Source organism: Peromyscus californicus, unplaced genomic scaffold, assembly GCF_007827085.1.
Source record: "Peromyscus californicus insignis strain IS unplaced genomic scaffold, ASM782708v3 Scaffold_15__1_contigs__length_86483966, whole genome shotgun sequence".
Lineage (NCBI taxonomy): Eukaryota > Metazoa > Chordata > Mammalia > Rodentia > Cricetidae > Peromyscus > Peromyscus californicus.
The window spans coordinates 62,678,616-62,705,899 of NW_026294447.1; the positions used below are offsets into that span (position 1 = coordinate 62,678,616).

The following is a 27,284-nucleotide window of genomic DNA, read 5'->3' on the forward strand; positions in this document are numbered from 1 at the left end:
TCTCCCTTCTGTTTGTCTGTCTCTCTCTTCTGCATCTGTCTCTCTGTCTCTCCCTGTCTCTTTTCCCTCTAGTCTCTGTGTCTGTCCTTTCCTGTTGTCTCTCATCATCCCCATCACTGCATCTCTGTCAAAGTCTCTGTCCCTGTGTCCCCTGGTCCCATTTCTTCCCTGCACACCCTCTGTCTCTATGTCTCATGTCTCTGTCTCCTTGTTCTCATCTCTCCCGGTGTCTCTTTCTGTCCGTGACTCTGTGTCCCTTTGGTCACACACAGCGGTATCTCTCCATATCTTAAGGTCCCCTGGCCCCCCTGTCCTCCTTCTCCTCATTGTTCTCATCTCTCTTTCTCAGTGCCTCTGTCTCTGCCATCTCTCTGCCTCTGCTGTCTCTTTCAGTCTCTGTCTTTCTCTGTCTCTAATGTCTCTGTGTCTCCTTCACCTCATTCTGTAACTGTCTCTCTCAGTGTCTGTCTCTCTCAATGTCTCTGTCTCTCTCAGTGTCTCTGTCTTCCTCATTGTCTCTGTCTCTCTCAGTGTCACTGGTTCTCTCAGTGTCTCTGTGTCTCTCACTGTCTCTGTGTCTCTCAGTGTCTCTGTGTCTCTCAATGTCTGTCTTTCTCAGTGTCTCTATGTCTCTCAGTGTCTCTGTCTTTCTCATGTCTCTGTCTTTCTCAGTGTCTCTGTGTCTCTCAGTGTCTCTGTCTCTCTCAGTGTCTCTGTCTCTCTCAGTATCTCTGTCTCTCTCAGTGTCTCTGTGTCACCTTTTCGTTTGTGTCCCTTCCTAGGCCTGATTCACTCTCCCTTCCTGGACCTGAGTGTCATCTGGTGTGAGACCAGAACCTACTATGTGTCCGGAGGACTGTCCCCGTGGTCTGGAACCACTGTGATCTGGGAACAAAGGGGAAGGGCATGTGTGGTGGGGCTCCTGGTTGCCTGTGGGGCGCTGCATGGCCCAGACATTCTGCATCACCAGGGCCCCGCTATGCTGACTATTGCAGATGGCTGCCATAGAAGGGCATAGAATCCTCTGGAACAGGAGCTGCAGACAGTTGTTAGCTGCCACGTGTGTACAAGGAATCCAAGCCAAGTCCTCTGCCAGAGCGACAAGTGCTCTCAACTACTGAGTCATCTCTCCAGCCCCTCCATAGAAACTTTCAAGGCCAGATAACTGGAAAGACATATTCTGAATTCTGAAAAATCCCAACTCTAAACTCAGAGTATTATACCCAGAAAACGATTACATCCAAGGAGAAATTAAAACTTTCCACAGCAAAAACAGATTAGAGGTGTTTGTGACACTGGCCAGCTCTGCAGAGGATTCTGGAAATAATGCTTGAAACAGAAAAGAAAGATAAACACACATGAGGGGAAACGGACTAAATCAAGCATGAAGAGGTGTGGGGATGGGGAAGTGCTGGGGTGTCAGGAGGCTTAACCGATGTGGGGGGTACATGGAGAGCTGCCCTCAGACCTGCAAACCTTCAGCACAGGGAAAAACTAAATTTGAGGGGATAGTAGAACAAGGGGTTTTCAGTGTTAAGGATTTAAGTGGGGAATGGGGGATGGAAGGACTTTGGAGAGGAGAGGGTAAAGATTGGGTTAGCTAAAGCTGGAGATCAGTGAAGAAGCCTTATGGGAATTCACTACTTTGTAGCTAGCTAACATTTATAAAGGAATTTTAACTAAGTATATGCCTGGTGAACAATGTTGCTCTCAATAAATGAGTTCTTTTGGGTGTGGTGACACATACTTTTAGTCCCATCACTCAGGAGGCAGAGGCAGCAGAATCTCCTTAAGTTGGAATCTAGCCTTGTCTACAAAATGAGTTCAGGAACAGCCAGTTCTACACAGAGTCCTGTCTCAAAAAGAGTGGGGGAGGAAGGGAGAGGGAGAAAAAGAAAAAGAAGAAGAAAGACATGGGTTATTAATAGAAACCTTACTGCCCACAGGTTATTGGTCAGGGAGAACCCTGAGGATCCCGTAACGAAGTAGGCTCTTGCCTTGTTCTTCATTGTTCACCATAGATAGTTTGTTGCTTATTGCTGAAGATCTACTTAGTTTGGATGCAGAGTTTAGAACAATCCATCTGACTGGCCAGGATTCTTTGTTGCTGACTAGCTTTCAGAGTACTGAAGGTACCAAGCCAGCCACTGGAGACATGAGAGACATCAGTGGTCTCACCCAGAGCCATGTATGGGTTGAGACTATGTATGGACTAGGGGCTTCAGGTCCTGTCTCAGCCTGTCCCAACACACTGCAGAGCTTGTCCCCACCTGCACTCTGAGCTCTCTCTATACTGCACATGCTCTGACACCCAGGGTCCCAGGCCCAATCCTGGACCCCCACCCCGCAGCAGGAGCCTTTCAAATGGGTCTTCCAGTGTGTGATGCTCATGAGATGAAGTGCTGGAAGACACACACACACACACACACACGGGACACTGAGGTCAGGTGAGAGCCAGGCCTGGTTCTTAGACCTGTGATCATGAAGTACATGTCCAAATACCTCAACAAATGGGGGCAAAGCCCTCTACCTCCTCAGACCCTGCCCCTGCCATCCCCTCAGCCCTGATGACCCTTCTACTGGACTGGACTCTGGGTGTCTTCTCCATGAGAAAGCTGCCAGATACCCAGGATCAGTCAGAGCACAGTCCAGGCTCACACCATGTGGTCCCAAAGGCTCTTTCATGCCCCTGTCTCACTGTCTTACTGTGTCCCTCCCCAGCCAGATGCTCCTGGAGAGGGCAGGAGGAGCCAAAGCAGGACCCCTACCCACATACTCCAGCCTTCCAGGCCTCTGGTCCTGTTTTCTCTGTGCCCTAGGGCTACACCCTGCTCACTGGCTGGGTGAGCTCTCCTGTGTGGGATCTCAGGGCCCTGGAGATGGAGTTCTCTGCCTTTATCCTCTCCTCCTTATCCTCAGAGGCTGGTGTCTCACTGGCTCTGTTTCTTTCTAGGCTCTTAGACTTGTTCCTGCAGGCATTGCTACCAGGACCAAAGCCAAGGGCTGGGAGGTACCTCTGACCTTGGGTAGAGAGGAGAGGCCAGGCCCGGCAGGTGTAATGTCCCCCTGCCACAGTTTCCCTGTGCTGGGATCAGGACTGGCCAGGAATCTCTCAGCTGCCTGCTGATCTTGCCCACCACTGTCTGCGCGCCTTGTGTTTGGACAAATCTCTCATCTGGACAAATCCTGATGGGGGCCTGTCCCTTAGACCATGCTGACCACAGATTATGTTTCCAGTCTCAGAAGATGCCCTTGAAGCATGCCATGGACGACAGGGCCAGAAGGGGCAGTGACTGTGGACTCAGATGCTCAGGCTGTTTACTAAGCCCCATAAGAGGTATCCAGGCTGAGCTTCTCTGAGTGTGCCACCCTGAGCACACAGGCCTGGAGGAGAGGGAGCGGGTAGATGGGTCTGAGGTTTGGAACAGGCAGGCAGGTGCTGTGTCTGTGTCTGCACGGACTGGGTGTGAGTGCTGTGGGTATGTGTCTGAGGAGTGCTCATGCATGGCTCTGTGGGTGCATGGACTTCATCTGACAGTTTGTGAGCCAGGGCCTTCAGTTGAGTGCTGGGTGAGCCCTACTGCTCTGCCTCTGTCTCTCTGTCTCTTCTTGCCTCTCCCTTCCCTATGTCTGTCTCTCTCTTCTGCATCTGTCTCTCTATCTCCCCCTGTGCCTGTCTCTTTCCCCTCCTGTCTGTGTGTCTGTCCTTTCCTCTTGTCTCTCATCTCCATCTGTGTGTCTGTGTTGTCTCATTCTCTGTTTCTGTGTCCCTGATCTCCTTTTGCTCTCTTATAGTATTTTTGTGTTAATATCAACCTCTGCCCTGCTTTAAATCACTCCATATTGTGTGAAATAGTGGCTTTTTAGACTGTACTTACCCTGAGAGATTTCATCTTACTAACTGACTTTTGACTCCATTTTGAAGATGGTGGATGACAACACACCTTTGTGGATATGTAAAAAAACACCTTCTGCCCATCACCTTCCATAAGGCACAGATTGATACATAACTTATCCTTAAATAAGCTGTCACCCTATAAATGTATCAAAGGGGCACACCTTTAATCCCAGAACTCATGAAGCAGAGGCAGGCTGATCTCTGTGAGTTCAAGGCCAGCCTGGTCTACAAAGTGAATTCCAGGACAGCCACTGGTATACAGAAAAAACCTGTCTTGAAAAACCAAATGAAATTTTTGAAAAATAATTGAGACTGTGGGACACATGAGATCATTAAAATTATGTCAAGAATGCCAGGCCTGAGAACTTATCATGCACACCCTTTAAGGAAAGGTGCACCACCCCTCACCTGAACCCCGTGAAGAGGGGGACATCTAACATGGTGATGGCAATGGCCCCACCAACCTGTCACCTGATCACCTAGTGTATACATCAAGAGACCCAGAGGCAGAGAAGCCTAGAGTGTCCCAGAGGCTTTCCTTGACTCAGTCCCCACTGATGACTTGGTTCATTGTATTACGTCTGACTGTCCACTCCATCCTGCATGGCCTCCAGGGTCCTGCAGATTGCTCCTGTACTTGACTCAACCCTGAGGCTCAGTTCAGCTTTGATCCTACAGCTTAACCCTACAAAGAGTCTCCACTGGGGTCTCTGGCAGAGCTCTAGCAGAGTTTGAAATCTAGTCCTGCAGACAATTTCCTGTCATCTTTGGCAGCCTTCCTCATGCTTATCAGGAGTCCTGAGAAATATCCCCATAGTCTAGAACCAACTGCAGTCTGGGAAACATTCAGGGAGGGTACACACAGTGAGGGACATGTGTGCCTGGCATAGATGAGCACTCTCCATTCTGCATCTCCTGGGCCCTGCTTGCCTGTCAATTCTAGTTGTCTGACAGATTAGTCTGTGTGGCCTCAGGTGATTCTGGATGACCTCAGGCTGGTCTTGGTTGACCTTGGCTGGCCCTGCTTGACTCTGTGTGTGACCCTGGGCAGACCATAGTTGATCTTAATTGAACTTGTTCTCATCCTGGTAGAACATGGCTTCACTGAGGCCTGACTGTAGATGTCCCTGGCTGGCCTTGAGTGATGGGGGCTGGAGCCTCCTCAGTCCCTGGCAGGGCTCCCCTGGCTCTAACCCCTCATCCAGGCCCCAGGCTTCAGGGCCACCTGGCCAGGTCTAGTGTGGAGTGTCATTCTCAGAACAGTAGCTCTGGTTTGGGGCACCTGGGCTGAGCTGGGCTCATGATGACTCAGCTGCCCTCAGCTCTCAGAGCTATTTTGAGTGTTTCAGCAGGTGATAGACAACAGAGTCTTCAGAAGAAAGAAAAACAAGGCTTACAAACATGACCACCCCTGCCCTGCCCCACACCTGTACTGTAAACCTCCTGCACAGTGCTGACCCCAGACCTTGAGACCCCAGACCATTGGTTCCAGCTCATCGGGCCTGGGCTTGCTTTGCTCCCATCCTCGTCCTCTGAGCCTGGGAAAGACAGATGAACAAAGGACTCACTGTCTCACTTGCAGCCCAGTGTATGGACAGTGTTGAGGGGGCTCTGGAATCTTCCCTCTGATCCTGCAGGCATCCTCCTAATGAGGATGGGACTTAGTGGGTTTTCTTGTAAAATGCCGCTGTAGCCTTGGGCCTCAGACAAAAGTGTGAGATGAGGACCAAACCGTAGGACCACTGTTGGTAGGCAGAATGTTGGGCTACCATCCAGGCTCAGAAGTCAGTGTCGTGTACCAGGGCCCACTGCCTAAGTCAGGGCCCCCTTGATCCATACCAGGACCTAGTTATTAAAACCTTGCCCCAGTGTCCAGGACTAGAACTCAGTGATGTGGACTAGTTTCGATTGTTCAGTACTATGAGCAAGACCTAGTGACCAGAACCAGAATTCAGTGATCAGAACCAGGTTTCTGTTATCAGACCCTCAGCCTAGTGATCAGAACCCAAGCATACTGCTCAAGAGCACAGCTCACTGATGAGGATCAAAGTTTAGTGAAGGAAACCAGTGCTCAGTGATAGGGACCAGGACTCATTGATGAAGACCAGAGCTCAGTGATGAGGACCAAGACTGAGTGATGAGGACCAGAGCTCAGTGATGAGGACTAGGGTTCAGTGATGAGGTTCAGGGCTGAGTAATGAGGTCCAGAGATCAGTGATGAGGACCAGTTACCAGGACTAAGACCCAATGATCAGGACTGGATCTGGTGATAAGACCCTGTTGTTTGGTCGGGCGGTGGTGGCGCACGCCTTTAATCCCAGCACTCGGGACGCAGAGCCAGGTGGATCTCTGTGAGTTCGAGGCCAGCCTGGGCTACCAAGTGAGTCCCAGGAAAGGCGCAAAGCTACACAGAGAAACCCTGTCTCGAAAAACCAAAAAAAAAAAAGAACCTGTTGTTTGAATCTTAAAAGGTGTCTTGATTTAAAAGTCCCTGCCAGATATTGGGGTAAATGCTGAAAGACCAGAAGACAAAGGAACAAGCTACCTTTTACCTCTAGGACTTCTCAGCTTGAAAAACTTTCCTCAATCGAAAGACTTTAGCCTAAAAGAGCCTTTAGTTTCTGTCTCCTCACACCTTACATGCCTTTCTTCACCCTGCCATATTACTTCCTGGGATTAAAGGGTGTGTTTTTCCCAATCAAAGGCATGAGCTCTCAAGTGCTGGGATTAAAGTTGTGTGCCACCACTGTCTAATCTCCATGTCTAATCTCTTGGCTGGCTCTGTTCTCTGATTCTCAGGCAAGCTTTATTATGCTACACAATATATCACCCAAGAACTCATGATCACTGTTTAGGAACAGGGTCTTATTGATTAGCATCAGGGATCAGTGATCAGCATAGGACTCATTGACAAGTACCATGAGCCATTGATTAGGAATAGGGACTAGTGATCAGATTAGTTATTAATATCAAGACTAGTGATCAGTGGTCAAGACTAGGGCTCTGTAATGAGGATGAGACCTAGTGGTTAGGAGCAGGATTCAGTGATCTGGACTTGACTAGTTGATCTGGACCAGGGATCAGGTCCAGGGCTCAGTGATTAGAACTAAGAGTCAGTGATCAGGGCTGTGGACCACTGATTAGAATGAGGGATCAGTACAAGAAATCAGTGATCAAGATCAGGGCCTCATGATCATAGCTGGAGGTCATTGATCAGGAACAGGGTTTAGTTACCAAAATTAGGGCTCAGTGATCAGGGTTCACAACAAGGACCATGGTTTGATGTTCAGTCTCCACTCTTAGTGTAAAGTACCATAGCCAAGTGTTTAGAAATCATACCCAGAGATGAAGCTTAATGACCTGGTATCAGGTCTGAAAAGACTACAAATACCACCCCTTGATGAAGCCACTGTTAAGCATTTGGCTTCAGCCACACGTAAGTCGAAGTTATGTCTCAGACACTAGACCATGGGCACCCTTATCTACCCTGCCCAACACCCCCACATTCTATGATGTAAGCATGCTCTAGTCTGGTATCACCACACTTTCCCTTGACCCTCCCCCATCTTTGTTAATGTTTGTCTTTGAGAGTAAGAAATTGTGCTTTTTGTATCAATTTATTGCTCAGGAAAGTAAGTGAGTGGGGGGTAGGTGGGCAGCAGTCACATAGGTCTTAGCTCTGAAATGTAGAGGACCTTCTCTATGCTTCATCCCTGCAAAGACAAGAGTGATCAACCAGAGGAGATCTTGGAGTTGGGCTATGTCATCTGGAGTTGGGTTATGTCATCTGGAGTTGGCCTATGTCATCCTGGAGTTGGCCTATGTCATCCTGGAGTTGGGCTATATCATCCTGGAGTTGGGCTATGTCATCCTGGAGTTGGGCTATGTCATCCTGGAGTTGGGCTATATCATCCTGGAGTTGGGCTATGTCATCCTGGAGTTGGGCTATGTCATCCTGGAGTTGGCCTATGTCATCCTGGAGTTGGGCTATATCATCCTGGAGTTGGGCTATGTCATCCTGGAGTTGGGCTATGTCATCCTGGAGTTGGGCTATGTCATCTGGAGTTGGGCTATGTCTTCACTTTTGCCTCCATACCAGCTCTGACTTGTGGAAGACTGGGTTAAATCCAGGGAGTGCTGTTGTCCTTTACTCCCATTTCCTTAATGTCTGTGAAGGGTTGCAAGGCCACATGTGGAGGTGACAGGTGTATCCTGAATGCACCCTCCAACCCCCCCACAACCCACCATCTTCATGGCTGCTACCTGTGGCTGGATTCTGATCAGTAATGGGGGACATCTTTGCTGCCAAATGGGCCTCGCACAGTTGTTATGGTGAGTGCTGTACTGTAGAACAGGCTCAGCAGGAAAAGGGTGAGGAAGGTCACAGTGGTGGGCCATAGACTGGCGTCTGGTGCTTCTTCCTCCAGGATGTCCTGTGACTGGTCCAGTAGCACATAGGGAAGTGGCTCTTGACATTCTGTAAGACACAGATGACTTTATAGACCCAAACCCGTGGGGATGGGTGCCCAGGCCCAAGGCTTCCCTTTCCAAGCCTTGTGCTTTGGGGACTGTGGTGGTGGGAGTCCCTTACCTCTAGGCAGAGATTTGCTCAGAGAGGATAAGGAAGCAGGGTCCCAGGTAAAGGTCTGGAGTCCTTGCAGTTCTTGAGATGTCCCCAAGACCCATCTCTCTCGGGGGACTTTAATTAGAGAACTGGCATGGCAAGAGGGTCATTGCTGTCTTTGTGGCTCCAAGAAGAGTTTGAGCCCAAGGCCACTTGGGTCTTAGCTCTATCTAGATACTTAGCAATCCCTCACTAAGCCCCAGTTCTTAGGCTGAAGTTTCCTTGGGTACTGGAGCTGGACAAAATCAACCACCCTAAAAAAAAATACCCACCAACACAATTTCTGGGCCTGAGGTTGGCATATCAAAGGCTGGACATGTGACTAGAGGACTCTGTTGCATTATTAAGAATTGTGACTGGGGGGGGTTGTCAATAGATAGGTAAAGGCCTCCAGCTCAGACAACCCTGCTGTCCTCAGGGTCCCAGTGCATAGAACCCCCATGTTAAGTGGGAGTGGGAACTGTTTGTCATCTGCTGATATAGACAACCTCTCATCTTTCTGTCACTCTACCCATCCACCAATCCATCCATCATTCCACCCATTCATCTGTACATCCATCCACCCACCCACCTACTTACCCACCCACCCATCCTCTCTGCTGACCACTGTTCATTGTGATGTTTGTGCCTCTTTGCCTGCTCTCCCTTTGTGGGTTCAGCCCTTCACCTACTGGCTCCTTCTTACTAGAATTCCCTGTTACAGGCCAGGCCTTGGACTTCATGAGTGGCTGTAGTATTTTTCTGGGTCAGGTTTCCAGAGTTGGTCTTCTGCTCTTGCTGTTCTCTGGGAACTGGGCTTTCCAGGGGGAGAGTGTTCAGGGTGTGTGTGGGCCTTTACTCCACGGTAGCTCCGAGAGCAGAGGAAAGTTGTTAGAAACCAGCTCCCTGGAGAGGTTCTGAAGGCCTGTGAGACAGGAGCAGGGGCCCCACTGCCCTCTTGTGGGCATCCTGGTGCCAAGTATACCTGGTTGTAGAACTTTGTGTTCTGGGGGTGCCCATGTAGTAGGCCGACGTCCGTGTAGGAGAGGTCTCTATGGCGTGCTCCCCCTCCTTCCCAGATTTGCCCCCTAGCATGTTTGTGGTTTGTTATACTTGGGCTCAGGGTGGGAAGGGGGACTTAAGTTAGACAAGGCAGGCCGGGTGCAGGGGCCACCTGGGAGGGGCCTCTGGCCTTGTCCATGAGTTATGTGTAGTTCTCAGGGTTGGGTCTGGGGATTCTAATGGGGACTGGGAGAGATTCCTCTTGCCTTCCAGAAGCTAGTGTGGGTTGTGAACTTCCTCCTTCTGCAGGGTTCAGGTCTGTGTGAGTGTGCAAATGTAAGCGTGTGTGCACGTGCATGCCCATGTGCGTGGAGCAGAGCAGAGTGCTGCTGGGAGCTGTCTGTGCCCATATCGTATCTCTTTCTCAAGAGTCAGTGATCACCCTGCATGGCTGTGCATGTCCCCATTCAGGGCTGTTCCACTGAGGGTGGGTGGCATCTTCTTCTTCAAAGTGCCCCTTGAATTCATTCCCTCACCATCCCTACTGTGACCGCCAGATGGTACCAGCCTTGATCTTGCTACTTACTCTCTTGCCCCTTCTACCCTTTTCTTGCTAGAGCCAGAAACTGCAATCCAATACACAAACAGCCATACCGCCCGCCATTCGGAGTATTTCTGTAGCAAACCACTGCCCTTGGGACTCTCCCCTGAGCTTTTCCTATCTTGGCTGTGTCTGCTTCTCTCAGATTTCATCCCCAGCTTATCCTTACCTCCCATTCACTGCACATTCACATGGCAGGCACACACACTCACAGGCACACACATACATGTCCACCAACATAAGCGTACACATGCATACTCACAGGTATACACAGGCACACACATGCTCACAGGGACACAGATATACTCTCATACCCATACATGTACCGATATACTTAAAGGCACACACAAACTCACTTCCCCCTTGTCACACACAGGTATACACTTAAAGGCACATGGACACACATCCATAAGCACTCACTGATATATGCACACGCATACACCTATCCTCTAGGCATGAAGGGTCTTCAAAGTCTTTGAGGCCTCAGAGGTTCAGGTGGTGGGTATTCTTCCCTCCCTGGGCCCTGACGCCTCCCAGTGTTCTATACACCCTAAGGATGATATGATGGACAGGCACTGGATGGAGGTGCAGGGATACTTTGGATGAGCACAGAGTTTATTTAAGGAATAGGGGCAGGCAGGGTGGCTCAGTAGCAGACGCCATCTCCCTCTGACATGATCACAGACACGTTGACTTGGGTGGGTTTACCCGACAGACGGTCGATGGTCTTCTGGGTGAAGCCCAGGGGCAAAGCCTCATGGCCAACCATGCAGGAATAATTGTCACCCTGTTTCCAGGCTTCGGCTGACACACGCAGCACACTTGTCATCGCGTAGGTGGTGGCACCCTCGCTTGGCTCCTTCTGGGATTCCCACACTAGGTAGTTATCACGAGACAGCTCCTGGTTTCCATGCAGCCAACGCACCAGCACATCTTTAGGGTTGAATCCTCGCACCAGGCATGTCAGGGACACCAGCTCATTCAGGGCCAGCTCCTCCGACGGCGGCGGCAGCAGGTGGACCTGGGGTGGGAAGGTGTTCTCTGGAAGGTAGAGAGAAGAGATGGCTCAGACAAGGAGATCTAAGATCCCTGCCTTGTCCTTTCCTTCTGGGCAGTCCCTCAGATAGCCTCAGTTTCCCTCTGTGACATAAGGGTGAGAGCAGTTGAGCATATGTGTTAGAGGGAGGAGGCAGGCATGTAAGCGTGGAATGTCATACGATGTCCCAGAGTGCATCTGGACCTACCTGCGACTTTGGCAATTGTGGCAGTTTGGGTCTCAGACTCGGAGTGGGTAACTGTGCATGTGAAGGTCTCCCCATTGTTCCAGCGCTCAGCACAGCCAGGCAGGACGCTAGACACACTATAGCAGCCGCAGGAGTCCCTCACAGGATCCTTGGTCACTGCGTCCTTCCCAGTGGTGGGCTTCCAGGTGAAAGTGGTTCCCTCGGGCTTTCTCAGGCCGCTCAGTGTACACGTGAGGCTGGCATCTGATCCCAGGAGCAGGTCCTCAAGAGCTGGCCGGTGCAGTGTCAGGCGGGGTTGGCAGGCGACAGGAGGTGGTTCTGGATATGGACATGCAATTGAGAAGTCTTAGTAAATCAGCACATTCCTCCTTTCTCCTTCCCTCCCCCCTTCTCTGGACGTCCTTGGGCCTCAGCTCCTTCTGTCCCATCCATGCCCCCTCCATGGACTGGACACAAAGGCTGCTCTGGAGGCTTCCAAGGTTCCCTGATTGGGGGATATGGCTCCAGATACCAGGTTAGGGTAGGACTTATCCCACCCCCAGATGACTCCCTCACCTTGGCAGGGCACTTTCACATTTTGGGCTGGGTTAGAGTCATGTTCCACAGAGCATGTCACAAATTGGTTTTCTGGACACTCGGCAGCTGGCAGGGTCATCTGGCTGCTCATGGTGTACCTGCCCTCAGAGGTCTGGGCAGGTGGGAAGTTTATGGTCGTAATATCCCGCCCACTCTTGCTCCAGGTCACATTCACAGGTTCGGATGGGAAGTAATTCTGAATCAGGCAGCCGACTATCACTGGGTCCGTTGACATAGATGGTGGGAGGCTCAGTGGGTAGATGGTGGGACTTCTCTGGGACTCTGGAACATAGAACATGAGTGAGATAGTAGTCTTCACACTGCCCATCTTGAGACAGTTTCTGGGGAAAGGACCACACCTTTCTCTTCTTTACATTGGAGAACCTAAGCCCCTATCAACAAAGCCCCCTATCAACATAGCCACTGTGCCATGTGCCTGCAGTTGGAGCTGATCTGGCTGCAGAGATTTTGAACGTGACCTCAGGCAGTCTTTTGCAAGGACCTGGCCAAATGCCTTGAGCAGGACTTCGTGCATACTGTAAGTGTGTTTATGAACATGCCTGTGCTACTAAGCAATCTGGCGCTCCAGATTTCTGAGCTGTTTGGGCAGTGGTCACAGCCACGCTCTCAATCCCAGGGTCAGGAGGATCATAACTGGTGGACCTGGGCAGAGATGGATAACCTGAGACTGCAGCTCAGCCACACAGGGTAGGAGAGGTCAGGGAAGAGCTGGCCTGAAGGTTCGCTGGGGAGGAGAAGGCCATTGGTTTGTGTTTTCATTTACACTTGCCTTGTCAGGGCTTCAGACCTGTCACCCACCAATCCTACCCATCCGCCTAACAAGCAGTAGACAGACCCTCAAGACCAGGTGCCTAAGTCTGAGCACTGCCTGGGCTGTGTAGACGCTATCTACAGGTACACTTGAATTTCCATCAGGCAATGGGGGAAGGAGAAGAGGACTTGTGAAACGGATACTGGGTTGCATGGCCCCCCGTTCATATAAAACAAAGAGGCAACAAACTGGACTCATGAAACAAGGCTTGGTCTACATTTAGTCCAAAGTTTTCCAATAATTTCAGCCCTGAGCTTAACAACCCAGCAAAACTTAGACTAGAATTATGAGTAAGTCCAGCCAGGCTAATTTATCTCAGCCCAGCTTATAGCCAAGACTAGCTCAGCTCAACCCAATCCAGCCCAGCCCAGCTCAGCTCAACCCAACCTAACCCAGCTCAGCTCAACCCAACCTAACCCAGCTCAGCTCAACCCAACCTAACCCAGCTCAGCTCAACCCAACCTAACCCAGCTCAGCTCAACCCAATCCAGCCCAGCCCAGCTCAGTGCAGCTCAACCCAATCCAGCCCAGCCCAGCTCAGCTCAACCCAACCCAGCCCAGCTCAGCTCAGTGCAGCTCAACCCAACCCAGTCCAGCTCAGCCGGTTTAACTTATATTAGCTCATCTTAACCAGCCAAGTGGAGTTTAGCCTGATCCCACCTGTCCATTCTGTCCAGCACAGCTAGATCTAAACCAGCTCAACCCAGCAAAGCCAACCGAACCCAAATAAACCCAGTTTAGTCAGCTCAACCCAACAAGACCAACTCAGCCCAGCTTAGCTCAGCCTATCCCATCCCATGTTATCCTAACTCAGCTCAGTTTAGTCTAGCCCAACAAAATCATTCAATTCATCAGAACCTAGCTCAGCCCAGCCCAGCTCAGCCAGGCCCAGTTCAGCCCAGCCCAGCCCAGCCCAGCCCAGCTCAGCCCAGCCCAGCCCAGCCCAGCTCAGCCAGGCCCAGTTCAGCCCAGCCCAGCTCAGCCAGGCCCAGTTCAACCCACTCCAACCCAGCTGAGCCCAGCCAAGCTCAGGCAGGCCCAGTTTAGCCCAGTCCAGCCCAACTTAGGCCAGCCCAGCTCAGCCAGGCCCAGTTCAGCCCAGTCCAGCCCACCTCAGTCCAGCCCAGCCCAGCCCAGCCCAGCCCAGCCCAGCCCAGCCCAGTCCAGCCCAGCTCAGCCCAGCCCAGCTTAGCCCAGCTCAGCTCATCCCAGCCAGGTCCAGCCTAGCTCATCCCAGCTCATCCCAGCTCAGCTCAGCCCAACCCAGCCCAACCCAGCTCATCCCAGCTCATCCCAGCCAGGCCCAGCCCAGCCCAGCTCACTCCAGCCCAGCTCAGCTCAGCCCAGCTCAACCCAGTTCAGCCCAGCCCAGCTCAACCCAGTTCAGCCCAGCCCAGCCCAGCCCAGCCCAGCTCAGCCCAGCCCAGCCCAGCCCAGCTCAGCCAGGCCCAGCCCAGCTCAGCCCAGCCCAGCCCAGCCCAGGCCAGCCCAGCTCAGCCCAGCTCAGCTCAGCCCAGCTCAGCCAGGCCCAGCCCAGCTCAGCCCAGCCCAGCCCAGCCCAGCCCAGCCCAGCCCAGGCCAGCCCAGCTCAGCTCAGCTCAGCTCAGCCCAGCTCAGCCCAGCCCAGCTCAGCTCAGCTCAGCTCAGCTCAGCTCAGCCCAGCTCAGCCCAGCTCAGCAAGTCCATCCAGGCCTAATTCATTTCAACTCAGCCCATCTTAGGCCAGCTCAGACAGCACACCTAACCTAGATCAATGCAACCCTGTCTAGGTCGGCCCAGCCTAGGTAAGATAGGCCTTGTTCAGCCCAGCCCAGCTAGACAAGTTTAGCTACACCTAGCCTAGCCTGACCAGCTGGCCTAGCCTAGCTCAGCCAGCCCATTCCAGTGTAGCTCATTCAGCTCAGCCCAACCGACTTTAGCCTAGTCAGCTCAATCCATTCCATCCTAGCCAAGTTTATCCCATTCCAGCTCAGCCTACCCTAGTCTAGCTCAGCTAGCCCCTTCCAGCCTACCTCATCCAGTCCAGCCTGGCTCAGCCCAGCATAGCCCAGGCAGACCAGTTCAGCCCAGTCTAGCTTCGTCCAGCTCTGCTCAGCACATTTCAATCTAGCTTGCCCCAGCTCAGCTCAGCTCATCCCAGCTCAGCTCAGCCTAGGCCAGGCCATCCTATCCCAGCCTAGCCCAGCTGAGATCAGCCTAGCTCAGTCATCCTGGATCAGCCACCGCAGCCCAGCCCAGCCCAGTCCAGCCTAGTTTGGCTAGTCCCGTCTAGTTGACTCCAGTTTAGCACAATTCATGCCAGCCCAGTCTAGCTCAGCTCAGTCCATTCCAGCCTATCCCAGATCATCCCAGTTCATTACAGCTTAGCTCAGCCTCGTCCAGCTCAGACAGCCTATCTCAGACTAGCCCAGTCACCCAGCCCATTCCAGCCTAGCTCACCCCATCCCACCCCATCCCACCCTATCCCACCCCACCCCATTCCATTCGGCTTAGCGTAGCCTCAGCTCATCTTAACTCATCTCACCCTAGCCTAGCTCAGCCTATTTTAACTAATCCCTCTCCAGCCCAGCTTAGCCCAGTCCATTTCAGCAAGCCCATCCCAGCCTAGGCCAGTTCCAGTCAATTCAGTTCAGCTTAGACCAGTTCAACCAGCCCAGTCTAACCGAGCTCAACTCAACTCAGCCTAGCCCAGCCCAGCCTAGCCCGGCTCAACCCAGTTCAGACCATTCCAAGCCTAGCTCAGTTCATTCTAGACTAGTTTAGGCAGCCCAACTAAGACTGCCGTTTCCCATCTCAGCCCAGAAGACCCCATCTCAGATTTGCTCAGCCTAGCCCAGTCTAATTTAGGCCAGGCCAACATAGTCCATCCCACCCTAGTCTAATCCAGACCAGCTCATCTTAGCCAATTCCAGTGCAGCTCACACCAGCCAAGCTCCTCCTGGCGTAGCCCAGCTCAACCCAGCCTAGCCAAATCCAGTTTAGTGTACTCAACTCAACTTAGCCCAGACCCGCCCAGCCCAGCCTAGCTCAGTCTAGCTTAGTGCATCTCAACCCAGGTTAGCTCAGCTCAGCCCAGTTCAGCCTGGTCTCGTCCATTTTAGCTTAGCCTAGCTCTGCCCAGCCCAGCCCAGCTCAGTCCAGTTCAGTTCAGACCAGAGTAGTTCAGCTCATCCTATTCCAGATTCGCCCAGTCACCCAAGTCAGCCCACTTTGCCCCATCTTAATCAGCATAGCCCAGCTTAGCTTAGCCTGGCTCAGCCCACCTCAGCCCAGCTTGGACCAGCCCGATTCAGACTAGCCCAGCTCAGTTTAGCCCATTATAGACTAGCTCGGTCAGCCCAACTTGGCCTACCTTGTTCCAGCTCAGCCTGGATCAGTCTAACTCAGCTCCGCTAAGCTGAGCCCAGCTCAGCCTGGCCACAGGCACTTGAGTCACCCCCACCCCCTGCTGTTGTCTCCTAACCCTCGCCTCGGTCCAGCCTGTAAGTCTCTCGCTGCTGCTTTCTAGGAAGCTGGGTTTCGTCAAGTTTTCTCTGGTCTGCATCTCAGCCCATGGCACATCCTTGCGCCTGTGTTCACGCCCTGTATCCCCTGGCTTGCTTTTCGAATCTCCTTCTCCTTCCTGCTAATACGTCTCTACCCTGTGTTCTCAGGCCTGGTCTGGTTGAGACTCCTCAGTGCACCAATGAGCAAAGGAGTCCAGACCATCCTGGGACCCACCTGCTCAAGGTCGTTGAGTGTCCTCCATGGGGGAACAGCCAGGCCTCCCTTGGCCAGGTGGTCCCACACTGAAGGTCCATCCTCATGGCTGTAGGCCACCTGCCCTATGGGAGAGAGGTTGGGACTGGGCAAGGCCTTGGCTGGAAGCTGTGTCCTCAGCATCTCCGCTCTTCTCTCTGTGTGGTTGCCTGTGGATGGGCCAGGCCTGGAGCTGAGGGGGCTGCATGACTGTGTGTCTGGCCCCTAGATGGGGTCCCTCACCCACTTCCTGTTCCACCTCCACATTGTGGCCTCTTGCCTCCGAGTCATGTCTGGCCTGTGGTCTGGCTGTGGTGGAGACAGGTGTGTCTGACCACACGGGCCTTGGTGGGGCCAGGACTCCACATGCCTGGCCATAGGGGTAGGTTGGGGCCTGAGATGCGGGAAAGGGAATGAAACAAACATCTAGTTGCTCAGAGATACTGAGACAGAGATGGAGAGGGAGAGAGGACAATTAGGGATAGAGGGGAGGCCCAAGAGCATGTTGTCAGGGAGCCAGAGGAGCAAGGCTACTCCAGAGGGATCCCTAAGCCAATGAGGCTTCTGAGAAGACCTTTGATGTCACAGGGTTGACATGATGTGGGGAAGTGTCTGGAATGGCTCATCATGAGCTGCGGCTGCCTCCATGGCTAGTTCCTTGAGAAAGTAGATGCTCCAGGCTGAGGGTCAACATGGAGGCCTTCAGGTCACAGTTCCATTTGTATCCCTTGCAACCCTGAGTCAACTTCCTATCACATCTCTCCCAGGATGGGCCTTTGCCCTTCAGGGCCCCTCAGAGATTGGCAGGGTAGGGTCTCACCCTTCACTTAGCCCTCTACACATTCTATTGTCCCCTCCCCACAATGTCTCCCTTTGTAAGCTGCCTCTGTGTTGTGCCTTATTTACATCATAACAGGACTCTGGAGCCTCACACAAGCACCAGACAGTCTTTGCTCAGGAACGGCCCTGTCTGGAGGGGAAAGGTTGTAAATGAGCAGGCATGATGGGGTCATGTCAGCGGCGCTGGGTGCTGAGTTGGGGAAGTTAGCTTTTCTGGGGTCTCGGATAGATACTTCACAGAGGAGGGGCTTGGAAAGTGTGGAGCAAATTGATGTACCCTTGACTGTGAGGCGGCCAGTCAAGGGAGTTTGACAGATGGACAGGGGAGGAAGCTTGGTCCTGAGTTCCAGAGATCTGGGAGGACACACAGGCCCGTACAAAGAGGCTCGGGAGGTTCTGTCATCAGTCTCAGCATGCCTTGGAGCCATCAGCAACGGGGGACATTGTGGCTGCCTGGCTTAGTCATTTCTGTTGCTGTTACAGAACACCATGGGCAAAGTGGCTTAGTCAGTAAAGGTTCGACTCTTGGTTCAAAGCTGGAAGCAGTGGGCTGGTATGGTCAGTCTGGTAACAGCTGCTTCCCAGTCTACAGAGGGTCATTTAAGGTCATGTGTCCTACCATGAGGCTCTCTCATGACCCAGTTACCTCCTTTTGGTCTTAGGATTTGCCAGCCCAAGTCACAAGACATTCTCCAGGGACATTATGCCAACATGGAGTTGCTCAAGGCCAACAGTGTGTCATCAAGGCCAAGAAGCATGGACATGGGGACAGGGAATTCAGGCTGCAGCTGTCCATCCATGGCTATGAGGTGGGTCCAGCAGCTGAGCTGATGTCCCACAGAGATGTTTTCTGTGCGGGGTTAGAGTGGCTGTATGTATGGACTGTGGTGACGGCTCTTGACAAGTCATCCCTTGTGAGCCTCCCACATGGTCCTGGTCAGTGTTGGACACAGTGCTTCTGTTTGGGCTGCCATCTTTCAGTTTTCACATTTTGATTTTGGAGGACACAGGCCCTGCTTCCATCATTTAGGACTCTTGTCACTGGGTTAAAGTCCACAAGGCTAATCCTTGATGACCTCATCTTGAGATAGTTACCTTGGTCACATTGTGTCTTTTGGGGACTCCCACAAGCCCTCTATGGTGGACTGATAAGGGAGTAGAGAGAAGAAAGTGGCCTCTTGGTCCTAGGAGGTCATTCATGGTATGAGAGGCCAGGGTCACTGGCCTGGCTATCTGGGCTGAGTCCAGCTCCCTGTGAACTCTCTTTCATTCCAGGTGGGATTTGCTCCTATGTGATAATTCCTATCACCACATTGTACTCCTTGAGAAGAGCCCTTGCTGCCTGTGTCCAGTGTCTGTGGGGATCTCATGGCTTGGAGGGACGGTCATTGGAAGACACTGAGCTGTGACTTTCAGGAATGTTGGTCTAGGAGCTGGCTGGGGAAGAGGAGCACCTAGGCCTCAGCCTAGAAGTGGGTAGGGCTAGGAGACTGGCAGAGGAGGGTGTGGGTCAGATCTTGTCTTCCCAAGACAGTGTGTGTCTGCATGTGAGACTGAGCCTGTTTTAGAGTGGTGTGTGTGTGTGTGTGTGTGTGTGTGTGTGTGTGTGTGTGTGTGTGTGTGTGTGCCTGGCACCTGACTCTGGATGTATCTGAGGGGGTCTGTGCAATCTGTGTGACTGTGTGTCTGACATACACTTGAATGTGAGTGGTGGTGTGCTCCTCAGCGTGAATGCACAATGTTATTGTGTGCTGGCCGGGGCTGGGGCTTGGGACGAGTCCTGAGCAGTGCCTCTTTCCAGTCAGGCCAGTCACCCTCCCAGTCCTGGGTCTCCTGCACTCAGTAGGGGTGGCTTTCTGTGCCTTTGCCACCCATGCCTTCCCTGGGTGCCCTGAGGCTTGTAGAAGCCTGGCTGTACAGCAGAGAAGAGGGCTCAGATACCTGGGGGCTGTGGTCTTGTCCTGGCAGACTTATCTCCATCTTAGTTTTCCTAAAGTCCCATGGTGCTGATCCGGGAACCCCAATGTGGATCTCCTTGTGAGACCATCACTGCTTATGATGACAAGGGCGTTTGGCCAACTGACCCTCAAAATGGTCTTAATAGTTCTCATGCCTTTATCCAGGGCCCAGTAGGGCCACACCCACCCTAGGCATCCTTCTTACTAGAAATGTTCTCATCATTTAAACGTTTTCTGAAAGTCATTGACTACTGATTTTTTCCTTCCTATGAAAACTTCTTTTTTCTTATTGATTCCAGAGCCATCATTGCATATGAGAGAACCCTGTCTTATGTAACGTGAATTCATGTCCCAGGGATGATAACACTAGGTTTGGATGACTCTTGCACACTTGTGTGTCCTCACTCAGTCTGTCCAGGGTCAGGGACTGGCCTGTCTGCCTGCACTTAGTCGGTGGACAGATTGTGGTCCTGGAGAGTGACCTGCACCAGGTTCCTGGGGGCCCAGCTCTGATTCCACCATTAGCCCCTCAGGCTTTGCCCTTCACTTCAGCTTAAGAAGTGGGAAGTGAGTCTGGGCTGGAGGCCAGCAGGAATGGTGGACTGGATGGAGGCTGGTCCAGAAACCCTGGGTTTTGAAGAGGATCCCACAGAGGTGGCTACTTTTCACCCTCTGGTCCTTGTCCATGTCCTTGGTACCCATTGCCCCCGTGGTTGCCTCAAACACCTTCTCAGTGTGCTCTCAGGAGTTTTGGGAAAGAACTTTACTAAGAAACCCAGAGACAAAGCAGAACTGCTGGCTGAGGCTTGGAGTTGCTGAGGCCTCGGGGCTAGGCTCTGCTGCTGCCCTGTGGGAGGGAGGCTCCTTTTCTCACAGTAGGACTCTGCCTAGCCCAGAGGTCTGAAGTAGCCCTTTTCAGTTTTGTGTCCTCATCCTGAATGCCTGTCTGTCTCTTCATTCTTCAGGGACAGAGGGCTGTAGGGAAAGTCTGGGTTATGTCTGGAGACAGTGAGGCAGGATGGCTTCTGAGGAGCGAGGGCCTGGATTTGTTCTGGGTTGATTCTGAGTGCCCCAGCTTTGATTCTGGGCTCTAGGCGGGGGCCTAGTAGGGACTTCGTGGTTATTCAGTCAAAATGAAGTGACCCTGATGCCCATAGGTCTGGGGTGAGCCCAGGTGGTCAGCATCCACCCTAAAACTCAGATCAAATTGATGAGGAACAGATGTTGTTCCAAAGCTTGTCTCAAAGTATCTGTGTAGGACAGCCCACACTGGTGCCTTGATCTGGAACTTTCTGGATGCTGATATATCAGTTGTTGGTCCCCAAATCTGGTCCTTTTGGGTAGTTCTGCTCCCTCCTACAACCCAGGGCAGAGCAGGAGCCTCAGACACACATGGCTGCAGGCCTGCAAGGGAGCTGGCATTGTGCTTATGCCCTGGTCTGGAGGATGTTGGCATAGTCGTGGAGGGTCTGGGGTGTACTCTGCGACAGTGTGGAGAAGACCCACTTCACCTGGGGAAAAGGTGTGTGTGAGGATGGCTCTGCAGCTTGGCCTAGCCCTCCCTAGCCCCACCCACTGAGGTGCAGGACTCCACCTTCAGGAGGGTGACAGTGGCCCCATAGCTCACGCTGAGCAGGAACAGGGTGATGAAGACGTAGATACTGGTCCACAGTTCTTCCAGCTCCTCACTCTCGGCCTCTTCTGCACATAGGTCCTCGAGGTCTAGCTCTGGGGGGACCAGCCAGTCAGCTTCCCCAGACTCCAGGTGACAGTGGGGAGGGGTAGATTCCCCATTCCACCTGCTCTGGGACTGCCCAGAGTCTCTAGACGGCCCTGGAAGGCAGCTGCCCTCCTTTCTCCCCTGACCCTGATTACTCACTCCCTCTGCCTACTCCAGAGCCCACAGTGGCCTGATGCCCCCATCACCGGCATCGTTTTGCTTCTGGCCATAGGATGCCTCTATCCAGCCTGCAGAGAGTTCTTCAGAGAGTGCCCAGGGCCCTTCAGGAAGGGCTCTGAGCTCATAGGCCTGTTTGTAGGACCTCCACGCAGGCTCTGGCTCCAGGAATCTTGGCTATGGTCTCTGAGGGGCGGGCCAGGACACATGGGCTCTGAGCCCAGGCCTGTGGGACTCTAGGGAGGGCCTCCTGGCCTTGTAGGGGTTCTGCTCTTGCCTTAGCCTCCCTGTTGTCTGGTTTACTAGTCTGACCAGCTACCATACAGCTGTCCCACAGTTCAGGCCTCCACTTTCTTCTGTCTCTCATGGCCTGGCATGGGCTGAAGAATAAGGACTGGTCTGGAAGTAGACCTGACGTGCTGGCTTACTCTGCCATCAGTGGGCCTCAGAGGTATCTCAGACACAAAGGCTGGACACTTATCTCTGGATATGGCGGGTGTGTATGGGCTCCATTGTGTGCATGACTGTGTGTGTATGATGAGAGCCTCTGGTCTCAATGTGTATGAGCCATATGTGTTGGTGGTTGGGTCTGGGATGGGTGTGGGCATGTCCTGGTTCTGGCCTCTTTATCCTTCTGGGCCTGGGATGGATGTATAGCTTGCTTTGGGCTATTACTAAACCAGAGAGAATGATGAAGCCTACCTGTGGGGTGTGTGTGTGTGTGTGTGTGTGTGTGTGTGTGTGTGTGTGTGTGTATCTGCCTTAGGGTTATAGCAGATAGAGAACAGTGGTATGGGAGGTTGAGGCCACAGGAGGAGGTCATGTGGAAGATACTGGGCTCTCTTACAGGATGTAAACCCTATTTCTATCTTGGACTCACTGGCTAAAGTATATAAAAGGAAAGGACTGGGAATGGCCTGGGCAAGTAGAGAGCAGTGGGAAGCCCAGTGCAAGCCACATGTGAGCATGGGTGAGGCATGTTGCTATGTCAGGTGCCTGCAAGTGTGTGCTGTTTGGTGGTGCTGTGCTTTGGGGGGTCACAAGACTTGGTGACCTGAGTGTGTATGTGGTTAGGTGTGTGTGTGTGTGTGTGTGTGTGTGTGTGTGTGTGTGTGTGTGTGTGTGTGCGCTAACATGGCATAGATGAGTGCACCTGACTATGTGAGGCTGGCAGCCTATTCCAGCCCTTGAGATGAGGTTGGAGTGAGGCTGGACAGTAAGAGGAGGGGCACCAGGTCCTTAGCCAGACCTGCTATGACCATATGGTCAGGGCAGGTGGTCAGGACTATGGGTTCAGCCTCAATGACTGCTGGGTACAGAGGAGAAGGAGCAGGGCCATGAGGAGTCCTGCCTTCCAGGATGCTGACTTTGGCAATTTCTCTACCTGAAGGGGTTCTCATATCCAGGAATATCTGGGGAGCAGAAACTTGCAAGACTGAGGGGTGGGTCCTGAGGCCTCAGGCTGGCTCATTTTAGCCACTCCTCTAGACAGCTCCTCTCTGGCTGTTTGGATCCCATTCAGGTGCATGATGGACAGTGGGGGTCAGGAAGGACCAGGGGAGCGTAAGCTGCACCTCTGTGATGTCCTGTTTGTCCAGTACCCAACCCAGCCAGGTGGATGACCTGTGCTTTACTCTCGTCCCTCTTTTGCAGTGTCCCTTCCTCTATGCCAAGACACTTCGGCCACAACTTGCCCTCCCCAAGAACAGGCACCCAGGGCTCTAAGCAGGCACTGAGTGTTTATTGGGATGGCTTCCGTGTTACAACAGTGGGCAGAGGCCTGCCATCCACCTTCCCCACCACAGTTACATGGGCCCCGGGAAGGATGGAGGGAGGCATCATTTACCAGGGATCTTGGATATTGTTTTCTTCAGCGTCCTAGGTTCTGGCAGTGCCTCATGGATCACTTGGCAGGTGAATTTTTTATTCTGTGCCCAGTGTGCCTTCGTGACCTCTAGGCGGCTGAAGATGAAGAAGCCTTGACCAGGGCCGTTGGACTTCAGAGGTGCTGTGGTTCTGTGCTGTGTGTTTGGGATCAGCATCTCATCTTGCAGCCACTGCACTGAGATATCCTCAGGGAAGAAGTTCTGGATCAGGCAGGTGAGTGTGCGTTTGTCCTTGTTCTCCTCCTCTGGTGGTGGCGGGAACACATACACCTCCGGGGCTGAGCGTTGGCCTGTGGACAAACGTTAGTTAGCCAGGCCTTCGCCTCTGTGACCACTCCCTCTCCATCTCCTGTACTTACCCTGGGCCTTGGTGATGGCGCGCACAATGGGCCTGGGTAGCTGAGGGTGGTTCACGCTGCACCTGTAGCCTTCACCTTCAATCCAGTCCTTGGCATCCACTGGCAGGATGGAAGTGATACTGGTTGTTGCGTTGTGGTGCCTGGTAGAACTCTGGGATGCTAAGCCGGCAGGATTCCTATGCTCTTGGGTCCATGTCACAGTGACATTCTCCTTGCTTTCCAGGTCCACCACCAGACAGGTAAGCTTGGGAGCCTTTCCTATATACAGGTCCAGGGGGCTGGGTGGGATTAGGTAGGTATTCACACCACGTGGCTCATATTCTGTGGGGTAGAAAGGGCTCTGTGAGATCCTACCTTTCCCTCAGAACTCTGAGGTCTGGGCATCAGGTGAGGGAGGGCCTACCTTGGCACTTCTGGGTATGGATCTCATAGTCCTCGTCTTGGGAGGTGACCTTGCAGGAGAAGGTGCTCTCAGACATCCATTGCTCCATGGTGATGTTGAGTTCACTGTAGGTAGAGGCTAGCTTACCCTCCTTCTTGATTGGGATAACACTTGGTGACGCATTAGGCATCTGCTGTCCATCCTTTAGCCAGGTGATGGTGACATCATCTGGGGCATGGCCATAAACGAAGCAGTAGAGCTGTATGGTGGAGTGGAACGCTTTGGGGTTGCAGGATGAGTGGAGTAGCTTCAAGGTGGGCTGGGTGATATTGACAGGTGATGCTAGGGCAGAGGCAGTGAGATGTGAGTATCTCCCCAGCCTTGTGTTCCCTCAAGCCTCAGCCCAGACCCCCGAGTATGCTGGGTACACCCCTGTCCTTCCTGTTCTGACCATGCTCTCTCCTGCTGTACCTGTAGCCAGCCCAGCCCTGCTTACCTTTGATTGTCTTGTTGACATTGAATCCGGATGGGGCATGCGTCACCTGGCAAGTGAAAGTCTTGGCTGACTTGCTCTTGGTGGTCACTTGGCTGGTGGTGACCTTGAGTTCAGAGCCGAGGGCAGGGAAGTTCACGGTGCTCATGTTTGGGGAGTTTGAATGCCAGATAACATTCACCGGGTCAGGGAAGTAGTCCTTTATCAGGCAGCCCAGTGTCACGGGGGCAGTGTCTGCATTACAGGGCTTCAAGGGGTAGACAGAAGGTTCCTGGACAGAGGCTGTGAGACAGGATCTAGGTTAGACTGGCCTCACATTCCTGCACTCCTGCAGGTTGGGGGACTTGTTAGGGTGGATGTGACTGAAGTAGGGCTCTGGGGACAGATGGTCAGACTCCTGGGTCCTGTCTTCATTCTCTGAGCCCAAGCTCAGACCCAGGGAGCCCCCTGATTCTTTACACTTGCCAGGATTTCCTCACTCATTGTCCCCAGCTGGCTTAGCACAGGAGGGCTGGACTGGAGCTTTGGAGGAAGAGGCCAACTCTTGCTCCCTTTCTTGATTGAGAAATTATGTGGAAATTTAGCCAGGTGACAGTGACATCCTCTAGGATATGACCATACATGAAGCAGTAGATCTGGGTGGTGGACTGGAAGGCGTTAGGGTTGTAGGATGAATAGAGTAGCTTCAGTGTGGGCTGAGTGATATTGACAGCGGGACCCGGCTGTCCCTTAGGTTTAAGTCCAGGGAACAGGTACCCCACAGGGCTTGGGGACCCAGAGATCTAGTGAATTGCCAGATTATCCCTTCTGTCCCTACTCTTGGGGACTGGGGATTCAGAGCCTTCCCAGGACCACTGGTTCCTCTGTGAGTCACATTGAATCTGTCTTAGGGCATATGGAGGACAGGGCTGTGTGACTCTTGCTCCCTAGGGCTATGGGTTCCAGCCTCTCAGATACATGTGTGCTCTGCTTTGGTTTCCCCTTTACCATATCCCAACCTGTGTAGTGTTCTGCCTCCCAGAGGACCCCTGTTGATCCCAGACAGCACACAGATAGAGAACAAAACCACCACTTCAGAAGCCACTTTGGTGGCTGCCTAAATCGCTCTAGTGTGCACACACACCCATGATATTCTCCTGAGCCCGGGGCCCAGCTCAGCTCTGTGCCAGCCCCCCGAAAGCACAGGCTACTGTTAAGCCTGCTTGGCTCTACCTACCCAGTCTAGACTGACCGCAACAGGGCAGCCTTCTTGGAGGACACTTAAAACACCCATAAATGATTTCAAGCAGTCTATCTTAAGCCCAGTTCAGTTCAGGACCAGAAAGTTCAACCAGACCAACAGACTCATAACAGTTTGGCCCAGTCCAGAACAGCTTAGCTTAGCCAAGCTCAGCTCAGCCTAACCTGGCCAATCCCAGCTCAGCCTAACCGTTTAGTGCAGCCCAGGCCAGTCCATCCTAGCCTGTCCCAGCCCAGATCAATAAGCCCACGCAGCCCGGCAGAGCTCAGCACAGCCTAGCCCGGTTCAACTCAGCCCAGATCAGACTAGAATGGTATATTCTAGCTCATCCCAGATCATCCCAGCTCAGTCCAGTCCACTTCAGCCTAGCTCAGCACAGCTCAGCTAGGCCCAGGTAACTCAGCCCAGCCCAGCTTAGCTCATTCTGGCTCATCCAAGTTCAGCTCAGGCTAGCCCAGCTCAGCCATCTTATGGAAGTCTAGGCCCAGCTCACCTCAGCTAAGTTCGGCCTATACCAGTTCAGTCCAGTGTAGCCCAGCTCATCCTGGCCCAGCCCCACTCAGCCTAGGCCAACCCAGTCTACCTTAGGCTAGTCTACCCAGTCTGGCTCAACCCAGATCAGCCCCACTCAGCTAAGCTCAGCCCAGCCTGGCCCAGACTTTTTCGGCTGAGCTCAGCTTAGGCCATATCAGCACAGCTCAGCCTTGCTGAGGCCAGACCAGCCCACCTCAGACAAGACTAGTGTAGCTCAGCTCAGCTCAGCCTATCCAATCCAGCTCAGCCCGGCCCAGCTAAGCTCAGTCTAGTAATGCAATCCAGTTCAGCCCAGCATAGTTCAGCTCAGCCAGGTACAGCTAAGTTCAGTCTGGCCTAATCTAGTCCAGTCCAGCCCAGCCCAGTTTACCTTAGTTTATCCTAGCTAGGAATAGACCAGAGCAGTCCAGCTCAGACCAGTCCACCCAAGATAGCTCAGCTTAGTCCAACTAAACTGAGCCCAGTCCAGCCTAGCCCAGTCCAGCCCAGTCCAGTCCAGCCCAGCCCAGCCCAGCCCAGCCTAGCCCAGCCCAGCCCAGCCCAACCCAGCCCAGCCCAGCCCAGCCCAGTCCAGTCCAGCCCAGCCCAGCCCAGCCCAGCCCAGCCCAGCCCAACCCAGCCCAGCCCAGCCCAGCCCAGTCCAGTCCAGCCCAGTCCAGCCCAGCCTAGTCCAGCCCAGCCTAGCCCAGCCTAGTCCAGCCCAGCCCAGCCCAGCCTAGTCCAGTCCAGCCCAGTCAGCCCAGCCCAGCCCAGTCCAGCCCAATCCAGCCCAGCCCAGTCCAGCCCAGCCCAGTCCAGCCTAGTCCAGTCCAGCCCAGCCCAGTCCAGCCCAGCCCAGCCCAGTCCAGCCCAGCCAGCCCAGCCCAGCCCAGTCCAGCCCAATCCAGCCCAGCCCAGTCCAGCCCAGCCCAGTCCAGCCCAGCCCAGCCCAGCCTAGTCCAGTCCAGCCCAGCCCAGCCCAGTCTAGTCTAGTCCAGCCCAGTCCAGCCCAGCCCAGCCCAGTCCAGCCCAGCCCAGCCCAGTCCAGCCCAGCCCAGCCCAGTCCAGCCCAGCCCAGCCCAGCCTAGTCCAGCCCAGTCCAGCCCAGCCTAGTCCAGTCCAGCCCAGCCCAGCCCAGCCCAGCCCAGCCTAGTCCAGCCCAGTCCAGTCCAGCCCAGCCCAGCCCAGCCCAGCCTAGCCCAGCCCAGTCCAGTCCAGTCCA

At 53.3% G+C, this 27,284-nt stretch overlaps 1 long non-coding RNA gene across 1 annotated transcript in view; it reads left to right on the forward strand.

Annotated features, from left to right (window-relative positions):
• LOC128111020 (uncharacterized) overlaps positions 1-27,284 on the forward strand; it is an 85,522-nt gene that overhangs the window by 29,725 nt on the left and 28,513 nt on the right. Inside the window, exons 3-4 of the long non-coding RNA XR_008218443.1 lie at positions 17,997-18,143; positions 23,064-23,289. This is a non-coding gene — a long non-coding RNA (uncharacterized LOC128111020). The remainder of the gene's footprint in view (positions 1-17,996; positions 18,144-23,063; positions 23,290-27,284) is intronic.